This window comes from Triticum aestivum, chromosome 7A (genome assembly GCF_018294505.1).
Source record: "Triticum aestivum cultivar Chinese Spring chromosome 7A, IWGSC CS RefSeq v2.1, whole genome shotgun sequence".
NCBI classification, from domain to species: domain Eukaryota; kingdom Viridiplantae; phylum Streptophyta; class Magnoliopsida; order Poales; family Poaceae; genus Triticum; species Triticum aestivum.
Genome location: NC_057812.1, coordinates 269055546 through 269081816, shown reverse-complemented (window position 1 = coordinate 269081816; position 26271 = coordinate 269055546).

Sequence of the window (26271 nt, the reverse complement as noted above, 5' to 3'; positions counted from 1 at the left end):
ACCGGGAACTCCCCGATATTTTCCTCGCCCTCGCTTCTACCATGGTTTTTCTGTCATGGACGCCCCAAAGAATGTCATGCAGTTGCGTCTCCGGCCTACCCAGGACGAAAAGCCCATTTTCTGTCATGATTTTTTGTCATAGAAGTAGGACCCCATCACATTTATGATGATACCAGGTTTTGTCATAGAAGTGTCATAAGTATGACAGAAAAAAATTGTTCGGCCCAAAATGTCACGGATGTGTCTTTTTTTGTAGTGTTATCAAGATCAACAGGTGGTTCTATCTCAACATCATTGTCTAGTTCTTTATTATTTGGTTGAGAGTATTCATGAACATCTGCATTATCTTTTTCACTATCACTAGGTGAGTGTTCATTACCAGACTGAGTTTCAGCATCAGACATAGAAACTTCATTATCATTATCAGGAGGTTTCTCTATTTCAGGTTCACTAGGAGCATGCGAAGTCCTATCATTTTTCTTTTTCTTTCTAGAAGGACTAGGTGCACTAGTGTTGTCTCTTTGTGAATATTATTCAATTCTTTTAGGGTGTCCTTCAGGATAAAGTGGTTCCCGAGTCATTTTACCTCCCCTGGTTGCAACTCTAACAGCAAAGTCATGCATATTATCATTCATTTCATCAAGAAACTCTCTTTGAGATTTAGCAACTTGTTGTAACTGGGTTTGAACCATAGAAGCATGCTTTCCAACACCTCTAACATCATTTGATACTCTAAATAACAAGTCACTCAAGCAAGCAATCATATCAGAATTGTATTTCAATTGTTTCATAACATTTGCATTAAAGTGATCTTGTTTTCTAATGTAGTTTTCAAACTCAAAAAGGCATTGACTAGGATGCATATTGTGAGGATTGTCATTATCATTAAATTTCATAAGAGAATTTACCTCTACCACCTTAGGCAGTGGTGGTGTATTAAGCCCATGTATTTTTTCAATAGGAGGTAAATTTTAACATCCTCAGCTTTAATACCTTTTTTCCTTCATAGATTTCTTTGCCTCTTGCATGTCTTCAGGACTGAGATGTAATATACCCCTTTCTTCGGAGTGGGTTTAGCCAATGGTTCAGGAATATTCCAATCATCGCAATTTTTCAATATGTTATTCAATAATTCCTCAGCTTGTCCAATAGTTCGTTTGTTAAAAACACAACTAGCACAACTATCTAGGAAGTCCCTAGAAGCATCGGTTAGTCCATTATAGAAGATATCAAGTATTTAATTTTTCTTAAGAGGATGATCAGCCAAAGCATTAAGTAACTGGCAAAGCCTCCCCCAAGCTTGTGGGAGACTCTCTTCTTTAATTTGAACAAAGTTAAATATTTCCTGTAAGGCCACTTGTTTCTTATGAGCAGGAAAATATTTTTCAGAGAAGTAATAAATCATATCCTGGGGACTACACACATAACCAGGAGCAAGAGTATTGTACCAAGCTTTAGCATCACCCTTTAATGAGAAAGGAAATAATTTGAGAATAAAGTAACAGCGAGTTTTCTCATCATGAGTAAAAAGGGTGGTTATGTTATTCAACTTAGTAAGATGTGCCACAACAGTTTCAGTTTCATAACCATGGAAAGGATCAGATTCAACCAAAGTAATTAACTCTGGGTCGACAGAGAATTCATAATCCTTATCATCAATAAAAATAGGTGAAGTAGCAAACTTAGGATCACATTTCATTCTAGCATTCAGAGATTTTTCTTTATACTTGCATAATAATTTCTCTAGATCATCTCTATCCCTACAAGCAAGAATATCTCTAGTTGTTTCTTCACTCATAACATAACCTTCTGGTACCTTAGACAGTTCATATCTAGGAGGGCTAGTTCTAGTAGGTGTTTCAGGAGATTCAGTTTCAATCTCATCATCAGATTCAACAACATCATGTTGTATTACTCTAGCAATTTGTTTATCAAGAAATTCACCAAGTGGCACATCATCATTAAGCAAGGTACTAGCATCATCATAAGCATTATCCATAGCAGAGGTAGCATCATCAATAACTTGCAACATATCAGAACTGATAGCATGTGGTGGTGTTGCAAGTTTACTCATAACAGAAGGTGAATCTAAAACAGAACTGGATGGCAGTTCCTTACCTCCCCTCGTCTTTGAGGGAAATATCTTAGTCTTAGCATCCTTCAGATTCTTCAGTGATAATATCATAATAATCCCAAGTGACTCAAAAAAATATAGCTATGCTCCCCGGCAATGGCGCCAGAAAAAGGTCTTAATAACCCACAAGTATAGGGGATCGCAACAGTTTTCGACGGTAGACTATTCAACCCAAATTTATAAATTCGACACAAGGGGAGCCAAAGAATAATTGAAGGTATTAGCAGCTGAGTTGTCAATTCAACCACACCTGGAGATTAATTATCTGTAGCAAAGTGATCAGTAGCACAGTAGCATGATAGTTTTGATAATAGTAGCAGCAGTAACGGTAACGGTAACAGTGATAGCAACAGTTTTGTAGCAAGTGTAACAGTGATGATAGCAGTAGTAACTTAGCAAGAATAATATAGGATAAATTCGTAGGCATTGGATCGGTGACTTGTTGGATGATATTCATCATGAGACAGTTATAACCTAGGGCGATACGGCACTAACTCTAGTTCATCGATATAATTTAGGCATGTATTCAGTAAATAGTCATACGTGCTTATGGAAAGAACTTGCATGACATCTTTTGTCCTACACTCCCATGGCAGCGCGGTCCTATTGGAAACTAAGGGATATTAAGGCATCCTTTTAATAGAGAACCGAAACAAAGCATTAGCACATGGTGAATACATAAATTCCTCAAACTACATTCATCACCGGGAGTGGGCCCGGCTATTGTCACTCCGGGGTTGCCGGATCATAACACGTAGTAGGTGACTATAACTTCCAAGATTGGATCTAGAACATGGATATAATGGTGATAGCATAAATGGTTTAGATCTGAAATCATGGCTCCCGGGCCCAAAGTGACAAGCATTAAGCATGGCAAAGTCATAGCAGCATCAATCTAAGAACATAGTGGATACTAGGGATCAAGCCCTAACAAAACTAACTCAATTACATGATGAATCTCATCCAACTCCTCACCAATCAGTGAGCCTACGAAGGAATTACTCACTCCCGATGGGGAGCATCATGGAACTGGCGATGGAGAAGGGTTGGTGATGACCAAGAACGAAGATCCCCCTCTCCGGAGCCCCAAACGGACTCCAGATTTGCCCTTTCGAGGAAGAACAGGGTTTGGCGGCGGCTCCGTCTCGTGGATCACAATAATTCTTTCTCCCTGATTATTTTCTAAAAAAATAGGATTTTATAGCGTCGGTTTCAGGGTCTGTGGGGCCACCAGGTGGGGACAACCCACCTGGGCGTGCCAGGAGAGGGGGTGCGCCCTGGTGGGTTGTGCCCACCCAGGTGCCCCTCTCCGATAGGTCTTGGCTCCATAAATTCTTATATATTATATAAAAATTCCTCGCAAAGTTTTGTTCCATTCCGAGAACTTTTATTTCTACACAAAAACAACACCATGGTAGTTCTGCTGAAAACAGCGTCAGTCCGGGGTTAGTTTCATTCAAATCATGCAAATTAGAGTCCAAAATAAGAGGAAAAGCGTTAGGAAAAGTAGATACATTACAGACGTATCAATTATCCACTCCTAGCTACATATGCATGGCATGAAAAACTATAATCTCTAATTTTCATTGCAAACATGTTTAATCATAATGGGCCGAATCATGGATACAAGGTTAAACATATTTACACAAACAGAACAAGTCGAGTTCATACCCATTTCTCTCTACCACAGCCAGTTCATCAAATATTGTCATGCCTTTCACTTGCACGACCGAACAATGTGGAAATAATAATAGTGCAAGAGTGCCATGGACTAAGCTAGAATCCAAAAACATTTTATTCAACAGGAGAAGACAAGGTAAAATGGGCTCTTTGTTATATCAACAATTATGCAAACGAGAGCCACTCAACATTTTCATCGTGGTCTTCTCCTTGGTAAGACACGAATAAAAAGAAAATAAGTTCAGAGAAACACACTAATTGTTTTTCGAGTTTTTGGTTTTCTTGAACAAGCAAATAAAAGGAAAAAGGAAAAGCGAGAAAAACTATTTACACGGGAAAGCTCCCAACAAGCAAAAGAAGAACAAGGAAATCTTTTTGGGTTTTCTTTTTAGTGCAACAGCTAATCATGCATAGAAAGTAAACTAACTAAAACTAATTTTTTGGGGGGTTTTCTAAGGTTTTTCAAACACACAAGAAGAAAGCAAGAAAATAAATCTAACATGGATGATACAATGAAAAAGTGTGGACACCGACAACTGGAATGAAATGTGTGAACAAGAATGTAATGTCGGTGGAAAATACGTACTCCCCCAAGCTTAGGTTTTAGGCCTAAAATGGCAGTCAATCAGAAGCCTGGATAGTTGTCGGGGTGCTGAGGAGCGGGCATCCACGGATCCCACTGCTGAGGCTCCTCCTCTACTACAGCCTGGTCGTTTCGGTAGGCGATGATATCCACAGGCATAATCCTATATCCGCCTCTAGCAACAGGATCAAACAAAGCAGGAGAAGACAATGGAATAGTATCACGAGTTCTCACACTAAAAACCAGGTTATATGGAATAAGTATGTTAGGAGAATCAATATCAGTAAACTGGTGGTGATCCATGGCTATGCGATCTACGTAAACCTTGGTCAGAGGGTAATCATGAAGGCGTATCTCAACATTAAAGTGAGTCGCCAAACGAGTAGCGTAAATAGCACCATGTATTTTGCCCTTGGACTTATTAAGGTGAAGGCGACGAGCCAAGATAGCTCCTAGGATATAAGTGTTGTCACCGTAAAGTGCGCGACGCAAGACAGCAAACTCTAGTGCACTGAGCGCACCTACTTTTTCTCTAGCAAGCAAACACTTAGCAACAAATAAAGCAAAATAATGCAAGGCAGGAAAGTGTATGCTAGTGGCAGTGACACCCGACACCCCTCTCTCATCTCCCACTGTAAGAGTGCGGTACAAGGCATCAAACTTTGCAGGTCTAGGCTCAACTAAGCTCCCTTCAGAAGGGATCATGCATATGTCACAAAATTCAGTAAGTGGTATCTGATGGGTTTCAACATATAAATTAAACCGCACCTCAGGAGGATTATTCCTAGGAAGGAAATTAAAACTTTGAACAAAGGTGTTTGTGAGGAGATGATACTATTCAGATTCAGCTGCGATGAAGTCGGTGAGGCCGGCATTAGCAGCATATTATGTAAACTCTTGCAGGATTCCGGCCTCTTCCATGAACGGGGTATGCGGCCATTCGCATGGCCGTACTTCCGCCAACCACCGGGGATGGAGATCACTGTCAGATGACTCCCGAATAAACTCCCTTGGAGTTCTTCTTGGAACCAAACTTCCTAAAGATATTCATGTTTTTCCTATGAACAAAAATTCTGAAATTTTTAGTCCACAAAACTTTACAAGATTGATAGCAACTACCCATACGGATACATAGAGGCCATAGCAAGCATTCAAACTACTTAGAACTCTAATAATTCAACATGCAAGCTCATCTACAGCAGCACCAAAAGTAGCTAATTATTCAAAATATAAACCACTAAAGCGAAAACTAATTGGACAAACAGTGGAGTCACATACCAAGCAACAATCCCTCGAAACAGTTTCGGAAACGGAGCTTCGAGCAAAGAGATCGATATCCATGGGTTTGAGAGCAAAAACATGGGGGAGAGAGCAATGGAGAATTTTTTTCTGGAGGTAGGTGATGATGTGGTGTGAAGAGATAAGTGAGGGGGCCATGTGGCGACCACAACCCACCAGGGCGCGCCTGGGGGTCCTGGCGCGCCCAGGTGGGTTGTGTCCATGTAGCGACCAGACCTCAGACGGTCAGGTCTATGTGCTTAAGTGTCATCCCTGGATCGGTATTGCTAACACACACGGTACTTGAGGATTTATTGCAGAGTTCAATCACACACTTATTACATCGAATGTCTCAAAAAGAGTACTTATTACAATAATATGGCTGAAGGCCACCTAAATAATATAACTGCGGAAGCTTCGAGCATAAATGAGTCCATCCAACTCCATGAGAAAACTGAGTGCATGACAACGACCTAGCGCACCTTACTCCTCGTTGAAAACTCTGCAACATAATACGGTACAGCCTATGTAGGTCAGCACATGGAATATGCTAGAAAGGTAACACTTTAGAGCAATGAACAAAATAACAGCTATCACTACATGCATATATGGCTGGTGGAGGCTCTACGGTTATCATTTGCATGAAGCTAATTTTTTCCTACAACAAAGGAATATATTTTATTTAACAAAGAAAACATTGAGAAGGTAACCCCAACTCAATCCCAAAATTAAAAGTTATAACCCGACAAACTAATTAAGCAAAGTGATGAGATCAACATAATAATTCAAGCACCAGATACTCAAGATGTCCATAACCGGGGACATGGCTAACCATGATTAGTTTGTACACTTTGCAGAGGTTTGCGCACTTTTCCCACAAGACTCGATCTCCTCCGTTGCATTTCTCGCACTGCATGACGTTTGAGAAACAGATGACCAAGACATAGTCTTTTCGAAGAGGTCCCCTTAACCGATAGATAGGCCGGTACACCTACAATCCCCTACATCTGCTAGCCCATCATGGAGAGGATTCCCACAACTTACTCAACTATGCCATAGCCCAGGCTTGTGGCTGCACACGACAGTTTCTAGCATGAATAATCTTATGATCCCTTTGAGCCTGGGTGGTGAACCATAGGATGATCACACGGGTACCCCGGGATCTCCTAGGACAACACTGGATTCCCTAGGTGCCCACAACCAATCCACCCAGATGTGTATTAAAGGAGCCACCTTAAGTTTCCCTTAGTTAATAATAACTCTCACATCTTTCATGAATTCTCTCAAAAGAAAACCAAACCATGTCTATGAGCATAGCATAGTAGTATAAGCATAACGTAGTAACACCCATGGTTTGAATAAAAGGTAATAGGTTCCTACCTCATCAACTACTTCCCAAATACCCACATGTTAATCAATCCTACTCATTCAATGTTTGAGGGTTGAAACTAATGCATAAAAACTGGGTAATAAAGGGATATGATCAAAGTGTTACTTGCCTTGCTGACGATCGGAAAACCCTAGTGATTCGTAGTAGCAAGCCTCGCACTCCGGAAACTCTATCGTGAACAAAAAATAGCATACATAAGCACTCAAGCATAATATGAAAAGTTAAAACCAAGAGAAAAGATCTAAACTGAAAGTTCAAGTGAAGAGTTTCGATTTGCAAAAAGAATCAATCAAATCGGAGTTACGAAACTCAAACTACGATAAAAAAACTTCAAATTCCAATCTACTTGAAAACAAATTTTAAATTTCCAAAATCATGTTCAAGTTGATTATCTGGACAGAGGGAAACAAGACGAAGATTCTGGTGTTGGTTTCACTGGATTTGGATAAAAAAGCAAAATGTAACGAGGGTTTGAAGTTCAGGGACTAATCTGTGATAAAAGTAATTATGGATACGTCCGTGGCCGAAATAAAACTAAAAGAAAAACCTAACGAACGAACATTCATTAACAGAATCTAATGAACGAATTCATTCGCTAACAGAGAAGATTGGGTGAATGTTCGCTAATTAGCGAACCCCAAAAAAATAAAACCGATCTAAACGAATAAACCGAAAAAATAAAAATCGGGCGGGCGGTTCGGTTTTATACCGGCTCAGGTGATTTGGGACAGAAAAACTGGCGGCGGCGGTGTCTTGACCCGGCGAGCGGCGGCAACGGCGTCGGTGACGGCGGTGGCGGGCGGCGTCGGCGGCGGAGTGGCGCGGGGCGGCACGGTGGAACGGCGCGGCGCGGCGGCGGTGGCAGTGAGCGGCGCGGGCGGCGGACTTGCGGCGGTGACGGCGGCTTGCGGCGACGACGACGGTGGTTGAGGAGGAGGGGCGGCGGGGTGGCGCCGGACTCCGGCGAGTCCGGATCGGCCACGGCTCGGGAAGGCGATGACGCGCGTGGGCCGGCTGGGCCTTTGGCCCAGTTCGGTCCAAAACTTTAAAAAAATTAATTTTGCCGAATGGCAAAATCCAAAAATATAAATAAATAAAAATCCTAAAATTTCCAGAAATAATTTTCGTAGTCCTCTCCTATTATTTAGCATCACGTGAACATTTTTCTTGGCTAAGATGCAATTTTTTAAAAACGAAATTTTTCCTAATTTAACTGAATAAAATCTCAAATAAAATATATATTTTTATTTAAAATTAAATTTACTTTATTATCTCTGTTTTGAAGAAGTTGTATTATCTTCTCTCATTTTCTTTGAAATAATTGGAAAAATAATTTCAAATAAAAATCATCTTGATCCAACTTGCTAAATTTTGTAAAATTCAAAAAATGGATTTTATGAAAACCTCCAACTCTCTCAGATGGTCCTTGAGTTGCTTAAGGTCTTTAGGATCAAATTGTTCAAATAAAACCAAATAAAAATGCAAAGAGCATGGATGCATATGATGTCCTAATGATTAACATCCAAATTGAAAATTGGGATGTTACAGTCCACCTGGCGCACCTCCCTCTGATATTATTTGCACCAAAAAATCTTAAATATTCAGAAAAATCATATTAAATTTTTAGGGCATTCTGAGAACCTTTATTTTGGGGTCATTTTTTATTGCACGGGAAATTAAGAAAACAGACAAAACATGGCATCTTATTTTATTTAACTAATCAAAACAGAAAACAAAAGGTAGGGACAGAAGGTAGTGCTTACTAAATTCAACAACTCCATACCTCTCAAAAAAGATCCATTAATAAGGTTGATCAAGTGTTATTAACAACCACTTTCGATTAGCATGAAACTGAAGAACTTTCGTAAATCACTAAGTTACCTCAACGGGGATATGAATGTCCCCAACAATAAGCATTTCATATTTCTTTTTGGCAGTAGGTAGAGGTATTTGAAAACTTCCAATAGTGATTGTCGGAGATTTTTCAATAACATTAATACCATTCACTTGGAATTGTTTCTTAGAAAAGTGCACCGTATGCTCATTACCATTGATATGAAAAGTGACCTTGCTTTTATTGCAATCAATAACAACCCCTGCAGTATTCAAGAAGGGTCTACCAAGGATAATCAACATGTTGTCATCCTCGGGCATCTCAAGTATAACAAAGTCAGTCAAAATAGTAACATTAGAAACAACAATGGGCACATCCTCACAAATACCAATAGGTATGGTAGTAGATTTGTCAGCCATTTGCAATGATATTTCAGTAGGTGTGAGTTTACTCAAATCAAGTCTTTTATATAAAGATAAAGGCATAACACTAACACCAACTCCGAAATCACATAAAGTAGTTTTCACATAGTTCATTTTGATAGGGCAAGGTATAGTTGGTATCCTCGGATCTCCATGTTTTTTAGGTACTCCATCCTTAAAAGTAAAATTAGCAAGCATGGTGGAGATTTCAGCTTCAGGTATTTTTCTCTTATTGGAGATGATATCCTTCCTGTACTTCGCATAAGGAGGCACTGCTCAAATCATCTGTGAAGATCGGAAAATAACGATACCTGCCACGAGCATCAACACTCATCGAACCGCATTCTGAGTCAACCAGAAGATTAACTCCCAGCTGAGTCAAGTGATTGTGGTACCCAGACATTCTGAGTATGTGCTCACTGACAGAACTGTTCTCCTCCATTTGCAGTTGTAGAACTTATTGGAGACTTCATACCGATGTAAGCCCCTCAAGAAATTTAGTAAACATGCTTTCAACTTCGGTCGTCATGGAGGTTTTCAATGTCTCCAAGGCCACATTGAACTCCTCACGAGAGACCGAGGTTCCCCCATCGCCCGTAGACGAGATCGGATTCACACCGGAGTGTTCCTCCACACCGTCTACGGTATCAACCATACTCTTTGGATGATAAAGTCCTTAATAAAGAGACGAGGCTCTGATACCAATTGAAAGGATCGATATGGTTGACTAGAGGGGGGTGAATAGGAAACTAACAATTTTTAGCTTTTCTTTAGCAATTTAAACTTTGCATCAAAGTAGGTTGTCTAGATATGCAACTAGGTGAGCAACCTATATGATGCAACACGGATAGGAACACAAGCAAGCAAGATATATGAAACAAATAAGCTTCCACAAGTAAAGGCACGAGATAACCAAGAGTGGAGACGGTGGAGACGAGGATGTGTTGCCGAAGTTCCTTCCCTTTGAGAGGAAGTACGTCTCCGTTGGAGCAGTGTGGAGGCACAATGCTCCCCAAGAAGCCACTAGGGCCACCGTAATCTCCTCACGCCCTCACACAATGCGAGATGCCATGATTCCACTATTGGTGCCCTTGGAGGCGGCGACCGAACCTTTACATACGAGGTTGGGGCAATCTCCACAACTCAATTGGAGGCTCCCAACGACACCATGAAGCTTCACCACAATGGACTATGGCTTCGCGGTGACCTCAACCGTCTAGGATGCTCAAACACCCAAGAGTAACAAGATCCGCAAGGGATTAGTGGGGGAATCAAATATCTCTTGGTGGAAGTGTAGATCGGGGCCTTCTCAACCACTCCCGAGCAAATCAACAAGTTTGGTTGGCTAGGGAGTGAGATCGGGCGAAAAATGGAGCTTGGAGCAATAATGGAGCTTAGTGGTAGAAGAGGTGAGTCAACGGGGAAGAAGGGGACCCCTTATATAGTGAGTGGAAAAGATCCAACCATTACCCACCAACCAGCCCGCGGCCAGCGGTACTACCGCGCCTGGCCAGCGGTACTACCGCAAGGCCGCGCGGTACTACTGCTTGCAACCAAGCGGTACTACCGCACGGCTGCGCGGTACTACCGTACCGACCCACGGTACTGCCGCAACCCCAGCACAGAACCGATAAACAGACGCATAGGAGCTGGGGGTGGTACTTCCGCACGCGCGGTACTACCGCGCCCCCCATGCGGTACTACCGTGAGGCAAAAATCCCAGCCAGGGGAGAAGGGAAACTTCCGTTCCTACTTCCGCAAAGAAACGGAAGTAGCAAAAACCCGACACAGTAGTACTGCCGAGGGGCGGTACTACTGCCTGACTGCATAGCGCGGTACTACCGCTCGGCGAAAACGGTACTACCGCGGTAGGTGCGGATGTAAAAAATTACATCCGCTCCTACTACCGCAAAGGGGCGGCACTAGCCTGGTGCGCAGCGGTAGTGCGGCTCCAGGGGAGCGGTACTACCGTGGGCACCTGCGGTACTACCGCGCCACCGCGTGGTACTCCCGCGGATGCCTACGGTACTACCGTTGACCTGGGAGCAGTACTACCGCAACCAACAACGGCAGCCAGACAAGGGAGGCAAGAAAACGGAGGAGGCTCCAAGGAAGGAGGGGATAAGAAGGAGACGTGTACATGATGATTCCACCCAAACCTTTCCAACACGGACCCCCTCTTAATAGTACGGCTTTCCTACGACTCAAATCCACCAAAAAGAAACGTAGAAAAGACGCCGTCTTCGTCAGTCTTCGAGGGGCACCCAATCGTCTTGTGCCTAGCAAAGAAGTGTCTAGAATACTCATGGCACACGATTAGTCCGCAAATGCGCTGTCATCAATCACCAAAACACTTAGGGAAAAATGTGTCCTTACAATCACAAAGAACACCTTCGAGCAGTGCTACAACGACTCCGCGATCATCAGTTATATGCCAAATTCAGTAAATGCGAGTTTTGGCTAAAGAAAGTTGGATTTCTTGGACATGTGTTATCCGCCAAAGGTATAGCCGTGGACCCGAGCAAAGTAAAGGATGTGCTCGATTGGTTGCCACCCACAACCGTATCCCAAATCCGTAGTTTTCTTGGATTAGCCGAATACACCGTCCTTTCATTGAAGGGTTTTCCAAGGTTGCTAAACCCATGATGGAGCTGCTCAAAAAGGATAAGAAGTTTGAATGGACTGAGGACTATGAGAAAAGTTTCAATGAGCTAAAGATACGGCTGACGACCGCACCTGTGTTGACTCTTCCAGATATCTACCGCAGCTTTGATGTGTATTGTGACGCCCCCAGACAAGGTCTTGGATGCGTACTTATGCAAGACGGCAAGGTAGTAGCATATGCATCGCGATAGCTATGACCCCATGAGGGAAATTACCCTACTCATGATCTGGAATTGGCCGTGGTGGTTCATGCCCTAAAAATTTGGAGACATTACCTCATCAGGAAGAGGTGCCAAATTTTTACCGACCACAAGAGCCTCAAGTATATACTTACTCAGCCAGATTTAAATCTCCATCAACGAAGATGGCTTGAGTTAGCAAAGGATTATGATCTTGGAATAAATTACCACCCGGGTAAGGCCAACGTGGTTGCCGATGCACTCAGTCGAAAGCATGTCAGCCTAAATGTCATATTGAAATCCTTGCCTCGCGAATTTCAAGATGAGATTGCTCGGCTCAACCTGGTCGTAACTGATGTTGGCCTTGCTAATGTTTTGGAAGTTGCACCTACACTTGAGGAAGAGATCCGCAAGGCCCAGCCAGCTCACACCGTCCTGCAGAAACATGCCAAGAGTATGGTAGCAGGACAAACTTCAGATTTTTAAAAGGACCAATTTGGTACCCTCCGATTCTGTGGAAGGATTTGTGTACCCAGTCAGGTGGACTTAAAGAAGGAAATCATGTCGAAGGCACACGAATCTTCATATTCTATTCACCCTGGAGGTACGAAAATGTATGAAGACCTCCGACAAATATTCTGGTGGGATGGAATGAAGAAAGACATCGCCTACGTTGTGGCCTGTTGCGACATATACAACAAAGTGAAGATAGAGCATCAGAAGCCAGCTGGACTTCTCCAACCGCTGCCAGTTTCACAATGGAAATGGGATGATGTCTCCATGGATTTTATCACAAGTCTAACTAAGACTCAGCGAGGCAATGATGCAATCTGGGTCATAATGGAGACCTTAGCCAAGGTAGCTCACTTTATCCCGATCAGCACCACATATCAGGGGATCAACTTGCACAACTATATGTATCCAGAATAGTCAGTCAGCATGGAGTACCACAAACAATCACTTCCGATCGAGGGTCACTTTTTACATCCGCTTTTTGGTCCCGTCTCCATCAAGCCTTGGGGACAGCGCTAAAATATAGTACCGCTTATCATCCTCAGACTGATGGACAGGCAGAGCAGGTAAACCAAATACTTGAATATATGCTACGAGCCTGTGCTTTGGCCAAAGGGCCTAAATGGGAAGATTGTCTGCCATATGCTGAGTTCTCTTATAACAACAGCTTCCAGACCAGTCTAAAGATGTCACCGTATGAGGCCTTGTATGGCCGTAAGTTCCGCACTCCTTTAAATTGGTCTCAAACTAGAGATAGCCGTATTTTCAGGACTGATCTCATGATGGAAGCTGAGAAGCAAGTTAAGGAAATCTGAGACAGATTGCAATTGGCCAAATCACAGCAAAAGAGTTATTATGATGCAAAACAACGACAGGTCGGTTTTGAACCCGGGGAACATGTATATCTCTGAGTCACTCCTATGAAAGGAGTCAAGAGATTCCACACTCGTGGAAAGTTGGCTCCCAGATTTGTTGGTCCGTTTCCAGTTATGTCCAGAGTGGGTACTGTTGCATATCAGTTGGAACTACCCCTGAATTGTCGGAAGTGCACAATGTGTTTCATGTTTCACAGTTGAGGCGATGCATATCGCCGCCCGAGAAAAAGACTGCTATGACTGAAATAGAGTTAGTAAAGGATTTAACCTATGAAGAGAGACTGGTCAGAATTTTGGATCAGATGGAAAGGGTCACCCATAGTAAAGCAAGGAAATTTTACAAAGTTCGATGGGAGCATCACACAGAGGCAGAATCAACTTGGGAACGAGAAGAATTTCTAAAGGCACATTACCTAGAATGGTTTTCCTGAGCAACCGAATCTCGAGGACGAGATTCATCCTAAGTGGGGGAGGTTTGTGACAGCCTGGTTTTTGCCCTCTTTCTTTTCGTCTGATTTTCATTTGATTTGGTTTTGAAAATTGGAGTTTTGAATCTTTTCACATGGACTTAAACACTTGGGTACCCCTTGACTTTCACCCAAGTGCCTCATATCCTTCCCTAACTATCACTTTCTCTCCGGTTCACCTCAAAATAAAATTTTGAATATTTTCTTAAATGAAAAATATTCATGTCCCTCTCTTAAATCCTAGCTAGCTCAATGTGCTCCAAAGCAACCTCAATTTTTCTTGCCCCCAAAAATCTGAGAAAATTCACAAATATTCTTTGAACCTAGGGCACCTTCCTGAGCAAAAATATTTCATCACTTTTTGGAATATTTTTGCAAAATAAAATATTTTCTATTTTGGACAGAAATGGTAGATTTTATAGTAACTACCATTTTACTTTATCCATTGTGGGTGATTTTTCTTGTGCATCATCACCTTAGTAGATGATTACTACCCTACAAAACTCAGTTCCAAACTCCCAGTAGTTTGATGTGACACCCTCGATTCAATCGTACACTAATCATACACGCAAATGTGTACGATCAAGATCAAGGACTCATGGGAAGATATCACAACACAACTCTAGACACAAATTAAAATAATACAGGCTTCATATTACAAGCCAGGGGCCTCGAGGGCTCGAATACATAACCTTGAATACACAAGAGTCAGCAGAAGCAACAATATCTGAGTACAGACATAAGTTAAACAAGTCTGCCTTAAGAAGGCTAGCACAAAAGCAACAACGATCGAACAGGCAAGGCCTCCTTCCTGGGAGCCTCCTAACTACTCCATGTCGTCAGCGGCCATCACGTAGTAGTAGGAACCCTCGGGGTAGCAGCAGTCATCAGTGGTGTCGTCTGGCTCCTGGGATCCATCATCTGATCGCAACAATCGGGTATGGGGGGAAAAGAGGTAGCAAAGCAGTTGTGAGTACTCATACAAAGTACTCGCAAGACTTACATCAGATCTAAACTAAGTATGCATCTGTATCAAAGGAAAAGGGTTGTATCTGTGGACTAAACTGCAGAATGCTAGAAGAGAAGGGGAAAGCCTAGCCTATCGAAGACTAGCATCTTCAAGCATCTTGCAGCATTTAGAAAAGTACAGATCAACATAATGTAAAGTAGTAGTGTTATCAACCTCGGCCAGAGATCCTTTCTCGACTCCCTGCGAGAAAGCAATCCCAGAGCCATACTATTCATTTCTCATCACAATCCATTTCTCATCACAATCCATTTCTCATTACAAGTATCCAGTTCTAGTTGTATCGATCGAGATACAACTCCAAGTGTCTGTTACCATAGGACAGGCTATCGATAGATGTTTTCTTCCCTGCAGGGGTGCACCAACTTACCCATCACGCTCGATTAACTCTGGCCGGACACACTTTCCTAGGTCATGCCCGGCCTCGGCCAAACAATACACCGCAACCCGACCTAGGCTTAATAGAGAGGTCAGCACACCGGACTAAACCTATGCCCCCAGGGGTCATGGGCCATCACCCGAGAACTCCTGCACGTTGCGTGGGCAGCCGGTGAGCAGACCTAGCTACCTCCTTCAAAAAGGCAGGTGCTTACGCAGTCCAACCCGGCGCGCCGCTCAGTCGCTGACGTCTATTAAGCTTTGGCTGATGTACACGACGCAGAACGCCCATACTATGCCCACGTGATGGTTAGTGCTATCAGGCCAGAGGCCCCTCGGATCAAATATCAAAATCATAGTGGATTAGTAACATGCGGTAACAAGCAGAGACTCACGAAAGATGTGACCCCGTCGCCCCGTCTCGAGTACTTGCGGCAAGGGCTAAGAATGCCCGGCCACGCCTCATAAGTATCTCGCGGGCACCTTCCAGGTCAACCCGACTCCACATCACTCGCTATTAAGCTCGCGCGGGTACCCCTCAGGGCCGACCCGTCTTTAGTAACATGGCTTAGTATAAAGTCATAGTAACCATAGTAACTGTGTGTCTAACACCAAGGGTGTCGGTGTCAAAACCGGCGGATCTCGGGTAGGGGGTCCCGAACTGTGAGTCTAGGCCGGATGGTAATAGGAGACGAGGGACACGAAGTTTTACCCAGGTTCGAGCCCTCTTGATGGAGGTAAAACCCTATGTCCTGCTTGATTAATAATGATAATATGGGTGTTACAAGAGTAGATCTACCACGAGATCAGAGAGGCTAAACCCTAGAAGCTAGCATATGGTATGATTGTATGTTGTGATTGTTGTCCTACAGACTAAAACCCTTCGGTTTATATAGACACCGGAGAGGGTTAGGGTTACACAAGGTCGGTTACAAAGGAGGAGATATCCATATACGTATTTCCTAGCTTGCCTTCCACGCCAAGTAGAGTCCCATCCGGACACGAGACGAAGTCTTCAATCTTGTATCTTCATAGTCTAACAGTCCGGCCAATGGAGATAGTCCGGCTATCCGGAGACCCCCTAATCCAGGACTCCCATAGTAGCCCCTGAACCAGGCTTCCATGGCGATGAGTCCGGCACGCAGTATTGTCTTCGGCATTGCAAGGCGGGTTCCCTCCCCGAATACATGACAGAAGAAGTTGAATACGAGGATAGTGTCCGACCCTGCAAAATAAGTTCCACATTTCACCGTAGAGAGAATAATGTCTTTGCAGATCTAATCCGCTAGCTTGTTTTGGCAACATGACGTTACGTCATGGCCCGGTGATTATTCGAACCGTTTCTTTTAACCAGCCCCACACATAACGCGAGGCAGTTTTTCGACCCGTCTTGTCAAAGCAGAGATCGTGTCCCCTTATTACGGGATTCTCATCCATACGGGTGTGGGTAACCCAACCGCGCCATTAATTAAAGTGCTTGGGGGATAAGCGAGTTTTGCCAGGCAAGTGGGGACGCTTAGTTTTGTCCGCCCATATAAAGGGATAAGGATTCACCTTTCTATCCACGCCTTCTTCCTCCTCTGCTCATCCGCTCCCGCACACTCGAGCTCTAGCGCCCAAGTCTTCACTTCCGTCTCAACCTTCTCCAACCATGTCCTTAGCGGGAGGCAAGTGGATGGTCTCCTCCGTCACGGAGGGAGACGTCAAGAAACTGAGGAGAGCCGGATACCTGCCCGACGACATCGTGCGCCGGCTCCCAGATGAGGGACAGCTCATCCCCACCCCCGAGCCCCATGAGAGGGTGGTATTCCTCACCCATTTCCTCCGTGGACTGGGATTCCCTCTCCATCCCTTCGTCCGGGGGCTCATGTTTTATTACTGCCTGGATTTCCACGATCTGGCGCCGAACTTCATCCTCAACATCTCGGCGTTTATCGTCGTGTGCGAGGCCTTCCTCCGCATCAAGCCCCACTTCGGCTTATGGCTGAAGACCTTCAATGTCAAGCCGAAGGTAGTGAGGCCGCCAGGCGGAGTGCGGATGCGCCATGGTGGGCAAGATGCCCAACATCACATGCCTCGAGGGCACCTTCGTGGATACCATAAAGGGGTGGCAATCGGGGTGGTTCTATATCACCGAGCCGCGCGACCCCGCATGGGTAGCGGCCCCCGAGTTCCTGATCTGGCATCCCCATGCGGCTCACCTCCTGGAAAGAGAAGGGCCTGTCCTGGGGTAATTCAAAAGAGCTGACCGGACTCCAGTCATGTATTCAGAACATGGTGGACAAGAAGCTCAAGCTTGTCAACATAGTCTAGGTTATGCTCGTCTGCCGAATACTCCCGTGCCAACAACGGGAGTTTACCTTGTGGGAGTTCAATCCAGTGCAGCACCGAACTCTGAACAGGCTCTTCGATATGACTCATGAAGATGCCTGGAGGGTGCTGTTCAAGAGCGCCGAGGTCCCTCCCCCCATTACTGAGGATCGCGGATTCAGCACGAAGCGCCACGCCAGTGCGGTAAGTTGTTTTACATTTCATAGGATACTTGTTTTCTATATAGATTGACTCTATGTGGGATCTAAATTCCCGTAATTTTGTCAGGACTGGCAGAAGATGGCCGGACAGATCGACTGTCTGGCTCCCTTGCCCGAAGGCCCCGCAGACGCTCTTCTGACGAAGATGCTGACTCCGGCCCCTTATAAGGTGCCGGAGAAGACCAAGAAGGCCAAGGGAGCTCGAAAGAGTTCCCGATGCCAGGCGTCGTCGGACTCACCGTCCGATGACTCTGCGGCCCACTCTTCCCCCGAAGACGAGGAAGAGGAAGAAGAGGCTCCCCCACCGACTAGGGGAGACAAGAAAAGGAAGGCCGCCCCAACTGGGGAGGACGGAGGGTCCAAGAAGGGAAGGACGCTCCTTCCAAACAGCTCCACCGCCGCCGACGAAAGTGAAGACGAGTGGTTGCCCCGGGCCAAGCCCCAGGGGAGATCGTAAGTATTCGGATACCAAAGTAACCCATAGGATTCCTTTGTTGCATTGCTTTCCCTAACGCCGAACTCAATTGTGCAGGCCGCCCCGAGCTAATATCGAGGTATCCTCGGACGGCTACCTGGGCTTGTCGGACATGGATAGCGATCCAGTCCCGACCGCCACCTCCCCTCATCCAGCCGACGACGCCGAGGTGCTGTCTCAAGAGGCACCGGATCGAGGGGGGACAGTCCCGGAGGCGCCTCAAGGCGACCTTCCGGACTCCGGGAGCCGAGGGGACGGGGTCCCCGAGAGCTCTGAGTTCGGCCCTCAGTCGAACACCGTGCCGAACCCTCCAACGGTTCCGAGCTCGGGCAGGCGGTCCCCTTCTAAGGAGGGTAAGACGCATGTGCCGGTGACCTCTGTCCATCCAGAGGCGCTGGACACTATGTTGGAAGTGCTTCGCAGCGCTTCCATCGAGGAGGAGCACCACACTATCATGAGTGCGGTGATCCAGAAGGTTCAGTCCGCCAAGAGTGGATTGACTGAAGCCTGTACTAGCCTTCTAACAGGCTTCGAGGTAAGTGTTTTAAAATGTAGTAGAAGTATTACCGCATAGACAGTAGCCCCCGATCCTTTGTTCGGTGTTCACAAAGAAAAGCCGAACAGAGGATCAAATAATATAGCAGGAGTCTAATATAAGTATGTCAATATGCATATGCAGGCTTCGCTGCTGGCGTCCTCCGCACTAACTGCGAAGGTCGCCGTACGGAAGGAGGCCCTCGAGGGGTCCCAGAAAGAGCTCGGCCTTGCTAAGAGGCGGCTCGAGGAGAACAAGGGTAAGTAATACCCCGTCTGTAGATGAGAAAAAGGATGCGATTGCTAAATGATAGGATCGTTGTATGTTTGCCAGGGGCCACGACCGAGGTGGCGACCCTGAAGCAAGCGCTGTCCCAAGCCGAAGAAAAGGCGGCCCAAGAGCGCACCGAGCGAGAGAGGCACGAGGCTCGGGTGGGCGAGGTGCAGCAAGAGCTCCAGGCTCTCATGACAAAGCACGAGGTGTTGGAGCTTGACTTGAAGATGAGAGAGTCTGAGCTTGTCGCGGCCCGTGAGAGCGCAAAGAGTGCCAAGGCCGAGGCCCAGAAGGCCCTTCAGGAGATCGACGCGATGAAGAAGATAGCGGTGGGTAAGGCTTTCTATATGCAAAGCAAGCATGTAAAGGTGAATTATTGATTACTTACCCGAATCCGGAGCTCTTCAGGAGCATTCGCAGATTTGCCCCGCAGTGTGTCTGATGCCGCACTATTCTACCAGGCCGAGGACGGAAGCTCGACGGAGAAGCTGTTCTGGTCTCAGTATGCTGAGGCCGAACATCCGATGCTAATGAGCGACCAGCTGAAGCAGATGGCCGAGCTACATAAGGCGGCCGATCAGGCCATGAAGGGCTTCATAGTCCGGCTGTGGCCTGGCGACGCCCTTCTGAACAGCTTCTTCGGCCTGGTGAGGCGGCTTGTGGATGCCTGCCCACGACTGGAGGTCGTCAAGCGATCCGTCTGCATTGAAGGTGCACGCCGGGCCTTCGCCCGTGTAAAAACGCAGTGGGTCAAGCTAGACGCCGTGAAGCTGATCAAGGAGGGGCCGCCGGAGGGCAAGGAGCACCACCACCCCGAGATGTACTATGAGGGTGTTCTGCCAGGCGCCCGTCTTATCGCGGATGAGTGTTCACAAAATGTAATATTTGAATGAGACTTGCTCGTTTTGTCCTGTATGTATGAAAACTTGTATCATATTCGCTATGCAACGCTTGTGTGAATTTAAAATATTACCTTCTGTTTGGTTGTTTATCCAATCTGAGAGATGGCTAGTCCTCGGCTTCTGCCCCCATGCCACGAGTGTCGGGGTGTTCGGGATAAACCTGAGCACTCTTGTTCCCATGTTTGGGTCCTTCGAGGGAGGTGCTCAGCACAACGAACAAGGCAACCGGACTAATAATGCTTTATCACTCTCACTTAGCCATAGAATTCTATAATTTTAAATTTCGGCGAAGCCCCTGGTATTCGGAAGGCTGAATTCGGGGCGCGATACATGCCTGTAAGCCGGACGGAGCCGGCCCCTCGCCCTAAGCAGCATAAGTCTTTAGGGACTTGAAAAACCTCGCCGAACAGCGACCAGTCTCTCGCCTTATCATGATAGTCAGTTTTAGCTTTCTCTACTAAGGTGCTCGGCCCGGCAGAACCGGGGCACAGTCGCAGTAGTTCTCCTAGCACTACCTTAGCCGATAGAGCGGAACGTAAGGTACCAAAACATAGGAGCCGGGCAAACCCAACATTTGACCAAAGACATGATTCGGAGCTGATGCATATAATGCTATAAGTTTGGGGTGCCGCACTTGTGAAAGTGTTCGGACTTTTCACACCATATTGTGGGTACGTAAGCCCCTCGTGCATTGGCCGCGCCAGAGTGTACGGTTGCTAGGCGTCATTAATGAACACATAGATATGTATATATAACAAAAATGCGATAATAGTCGTAATGTCATGTATTGTATATTAAAAAATTGCATTAAAGCAGAGTGATACAGATAGTATAATAAGCAAAAGAGTAGGACTATGTCCCTTCCAAGGGCGGGCTGAGGAATTATATGAAATCTTTAATCCACCTGGGAATTCCGTAGTTGTCGGCCTCCTTGGTGTATCATGTGTTCGGCAATAGAGCTGTCGGACAGTGTTTCCAGAGATTGAAGTCCTGAAAGAAAAAGAAAAATAACCAAACGGGAAGCCCCTAGTGCGGTTTAGGCCGCGTTTTGGGGCGTGCCGTAGTTGTCCCCCCCCCCTCCCCACATGTGCCCATGGTATTTTTAATGCGTAATTATGTACGCGCGGCATGAACAACGCTGTTGGGCTGGGATTGGGGTGGCCGCCGTATTGCTACGCAAGCTCAGATCGCGCCAGGCGGTCTGTTTGCCGATTGCCCCGAGCGCGCTTGAAGGTTTCCGGGCTTTGAAACGCCGAATTGGTAGATTGCCTTGAGAGGCTGCTTTGCGCTTCTGCTGCGAGGGCCGTGGTGTGCTCCTCTGTTCGGAGAGAGCGTTCTGTGTTTCCATTGACTGTAATAACTCCACGAGGTCCTGGCATCTTGAGCTTGAGGTATGCATAATGTGGTACCGCATTGAATCTAGCAAATGCGGTTCGTCCGAGCAGCGTGTGATAACCACTGCGGAACAGGACTATATCGAAGATTAACTCTTCGCTTCGGAAGTTATCCGGGGATCCGAAGACCACTTCCAGTGTAATTGAGCCTGTGCAGTGGGCCTCTATGCCTGGAATGACGCCCTTAAAGGTCGTTTTTGTGGGTTTGATCCTTGAGGGGTCTATACCCATTTTGCGCACTATGTCCTGATAAAGTAGGTTCAGGCTGCTGCCGCCGTCCATAAGGACTCGAGTGAGGTGAAATCCGTCAATGATTGGGTCTAGGACCAGTGCGGCGAATCCGCCATGATGGATACTAGTGGGGTGGTCCCTGCGATCGAAGGTGATCGGACAGGAGGACCAAGGGTTGAACTTTGGGGCGACTGGCTCCAACGCATATACGTCCCTGAGCGCACGCTTCCGCTCCCTCTTGGGGATGTGGGTTGCGTATATCATGTTCACCATCCGCACTTGCGGGGGAAACCTCTTCTGTCCTCCAGTGTGCGGCTGCCGGGGCTCTTCCTCGTCATCGCTATGTGGCCCCTTGTCCTTGTTTTCGGCAATTAATTTGCCGGCCTGTTTGAACACCCAACAATCCCTGTTGGTGTGATTGGCTGGCTTGTCTGGGGTGCCGTGTATTTGACACGAGCGATCGAGTATACGGTCCAAGCTGGACGGACCTGGCGTACTTTGTTTGAATGGCTTTTTCCGCTGACCGGGTTTAGAGCCTTTGAATCCGGCATTGACTGCCATATCCTTAGTACTTTCGCCGTTAATGCGGTGCTTATGCTTATTGCGACGTGACCTGCTATTGCTGTCCTTGGTATCTGAGGTACCATGGTTCTTTGATATGTTATTACTGCGAGCCAACCAGCTGTCTTCTCCCGCACAAAAGCGGGTCATGAGCGTTGTGAGGGCTGCCATAGATTTCGGATTTTCCTGACCAAGGTGCCGGGCTAGCCACTCGTCTCGGATGTTGTGCTTAAAAGCCACTAAGGCCTCCGCATCCGGATAGTTGACGATTTGATTTTTCTTTGTAAGGAACTGAGTCCAGAATTGCCTGGCCGACTCTTCTGGCTGCTAAATTATGTGGCTCAAGTCATCGGCGTCTGGTGGTCGCACATAAGTGCCCTGAAAGTTGTCGAGGAATGCGGCTTCCAGATCTTCCCAACAGCTAATGGAGTCCGCTGGCAAGCTATTAAGCCAATGCCGCGCTGGTCCTTTGAGTTTTAGTGGGAGGTATTTGATGGCATGTAAGTCATCACCGCGGGCCATGTGGATGTGGAGGAGGAAGTCCTCAATCCATACTACAGGATATGTTGTGCCGTCGTATGATTCAATGTTTACAGGTTTGAAACCTTCTGGGAATTGATGTTCCATCACTTTGTCTATGAAGCATAAGGGGTGTGCGGCGCCTCTGTATTGGGCTATATCGTGACGCAGCTCGTATGGGTCCTGCCCGCTGTGTTCAGCCCGGCTAGATTTGCTTTTACTGTATCCGGCGTGACGTTTACCGTCTAGTAGAGTGGTGCGCCCTCGTGATTCGTAGATCGATCTTGAATGCTTTGCTTTGTCCTCCAATATGTCTCGCAGGTCTGGCGTATCTCCCCATGCCTTTTTATTTGGATGGCGTTGGGGTGGAGGCTGAGCTTTTGGCTGGAATGCCTCTCTATCGCGGCCACGAGGTGGCCGATCAGCCGTATCATACGCTTCTTCCTCCAGTCGGGGTAGTAACCTGCACCTTGGGTAACTCTTGGAGGGACACTCGAGTTTATATTCCTCGACTACGAGGACTTCAGTCCATTTGTCAGCTAGCAGATCTTGATCAGCTTGAAGCTGCTGCTGCTTTTTCTTCAGGCTATTTGCTGTGGCCATAAGCCTGCCCTTGAAGCGCTCTTGTTCGACGGGATCCTCTGGTACGGCGAATTCATCGTTGCCGAGGCTTGCCTCGTCTTCAGAGGGGGGCATGTAATTGTCATCCTCCTCCTCTCCGCCAGCCGCTCTCTCAGGAGAGTTGGCTTCTTCATCCTCCTGCTCTAAATCTTGCTGAAGGTGATTGTTGTTGTCTTCGACGCTATCCGGAGTGTTATTATCTCCTGTGCCGGTATCACCACTTTTGCTTTGGCAGGACTTAGAGCAGCGCTGCTGACGTCGGCGCTTGGGTTGCTTCTTGGAGGGTTCATCCTCCGCTATCTCATCGTCGTTGCCTTCATTGGGTGTATCCACCATGTATATGTCATATGACGAGGTGGCTTTCCAGTTCCCTATAGGTGCTGGTTCATGTTCATCTCCTACATCGTTGTCCATACCGTCGATGTCTTCGGAGTCGAAGTCGAGCATGTCGGTTAAATCATCGACAGTGGCTACAAAGTGGGTGGTGGGTGGGCGTCGAATTTCTTCGTCGTCCGCATCCCAGTCCTGTTGGCCATAATCCAGCCAGGGCTCTCCTGACAAAGAGAGAGACCTTAGTGAATTCAGAATGTCGCTGAAGGGCGAGTGCTGAAAGATATCCGCAGCGGTGAATTCCATGATCGGCGCCCAATCGGATTCGATTGGCAGGGGCGCGGATGGTTCGGGGTCCGGAGGAGAGTCCGGCACCTTGGAGTCACGGGCTGCGAAGAGGATTATGCTGGTGTTTGGCTCGATCGCTGTCGAGACTGCAGCCCCTGAGGCGGTGTCTAGCCACCCGTCCTTGATTGGCGCAGCTGGCTCTGAGCTAAGGGTCGGAGCTAATGCGGGCGCGGCCTCTGGGGTACCGTCCGATGGCAGAGCTAGGTCATACCCATCGCGACAGTGCAGCGAGCCGGCTGTGGCTCAAATCCGTCGAAGATCAAGTCCCCACGGATATTGGCCGTGTAATCCAAACTTCCAAATCTGACCTGATGGCCAGGGGCGTAGCTTTCAATCTGCTCCAGATGGCCAAGCGAGTTGGCCCGCAGTGCAAAGCCACCGAATACGATGATCTGTCCGGGGAGAAAAGTCTCACCCTGGACTGCATCGCTATCGATGATAGTAGGAGCCATCAAGCCTAATGGCGACGACACAGAGGAACTCTCAATGAAAGCACCAATGTCGGTGTCAAAATCGGCGGATCTCGGGTAGGGGGTCCCGAACTGTGCGTCTAGGCCGGATGGTAACAGGAGACAAGGGACACGAAGTTTTACCCAGTTTCGGGCCCTCTTGATGGAGGTAAAACCCTACGTCCTGCTTGATTAATATTGATAATATGGGTGTTACAAGAGTAGGTCTACCACGAGATCAGAGAGGCTAAACCCTAGAAGCTAGCCTATGGTATGATTGTATATTGTGATTGTTGTCCTATGGACTAAAACCCTTCGGTTTATATAGACATCGGAGAGGGTTAGGGTTACACAAGGTCGGTTACAAAGGACGATATATCCAAATAAGTATTTCCTAGCTTGCCTTCCACGCCAAGTAGAGTCCCATCCGGACATGAGACGAAGTCTTCAATCTTGTATCTTCATAGTCTAATAGTCCGGCCAATGGAGATAGTCCGGCTATCCGGAGACCCCCTAATCCAGGACTCCCACAAAGGGGAAAACCCGAGGAATCACCCCCGGTGAATTCCACTCGATGTTATCATCAAGGTGAACGTAAGAGGATCCACCCTCGAGGTTCACACTTGAGGGGTTGCACGACAGAGCCGTAACGGAAGTGGTTAAGGAGGAAATCACCCTCGATGACCTCGACCGTATAGCTACACTACAGAGATCTCATCAGGAGTGATGTAAGAGGTTCCACCCTCGGCACTCGATGGTAACTCTGCAGAGTCGTACAACTAGGGGGGTGATGTGCGGTGTCGGGGCCTGGACGTCGATCAAGTTGATCGAGTCATCGAACATAAAGCGAGGCAACTAGGACAAGGTGGGGGTCACTGATGGATCTCTAACCATCCTATACTAAGCAGTTTAGGATAAGCAGGTAAGGTATGAAAACAGGTAACAACAACAGGCTATGCATCAGAGTAGGATCATACATAATGCAGTAGCAGTTCTAATGCAAGCATGAGAGGGAAAGAAATGGGCGATATCAGAATGCTCAAGGGGGGTTTGCTTGTCTGGAAGCTCTACTGAAAAGGAAGAAGTGTCATCGACGTAGTCAATCACAGGGACGGCATCGGTCTCGGGGTCTACCGGAGAGAAGAGGGAGAAGAAACAATGAATATAAAGCAAACAGAGCATCACAAAGCATAACATGGCAATATGCAGTGTCGGGTGTGACCTAACGTATGGCTACACGATATAGGTAAAGGGGAATTCAACCGGGAATGTTTTCCCTGTTCCAGACCTATGTCAGACAGATGACCGGAGGGGGAAACTTCCATGTTCAGCTAGTTAGAAGCATCTAACAGGTAAACGAACCGCGAATTCGGATTCGTCTCGTCGTTCTGAGCAACTTTCATATATAAAGTTTTTCGATCCGAGCTACGGTTTATTTTCTATGAATTTTTTAAAGATTAAAGTATTTCCTGGAATTAATCAAATTAACATAAATTCATTATGACGTCAGCATTGCGTGGGATGACGTCAGCAGTCAACAGACTCGCTGACCAGGGGTCAAACCTGGTCTGTGGGTCCAGTGGGACCCACATGTCAGCCTCTGTTAGTACTAAACGGAGTTAAAATTAATCTAACTACTTAATTTGATGGTGGGCCCTACTAGTTAGTGTTTTAATTA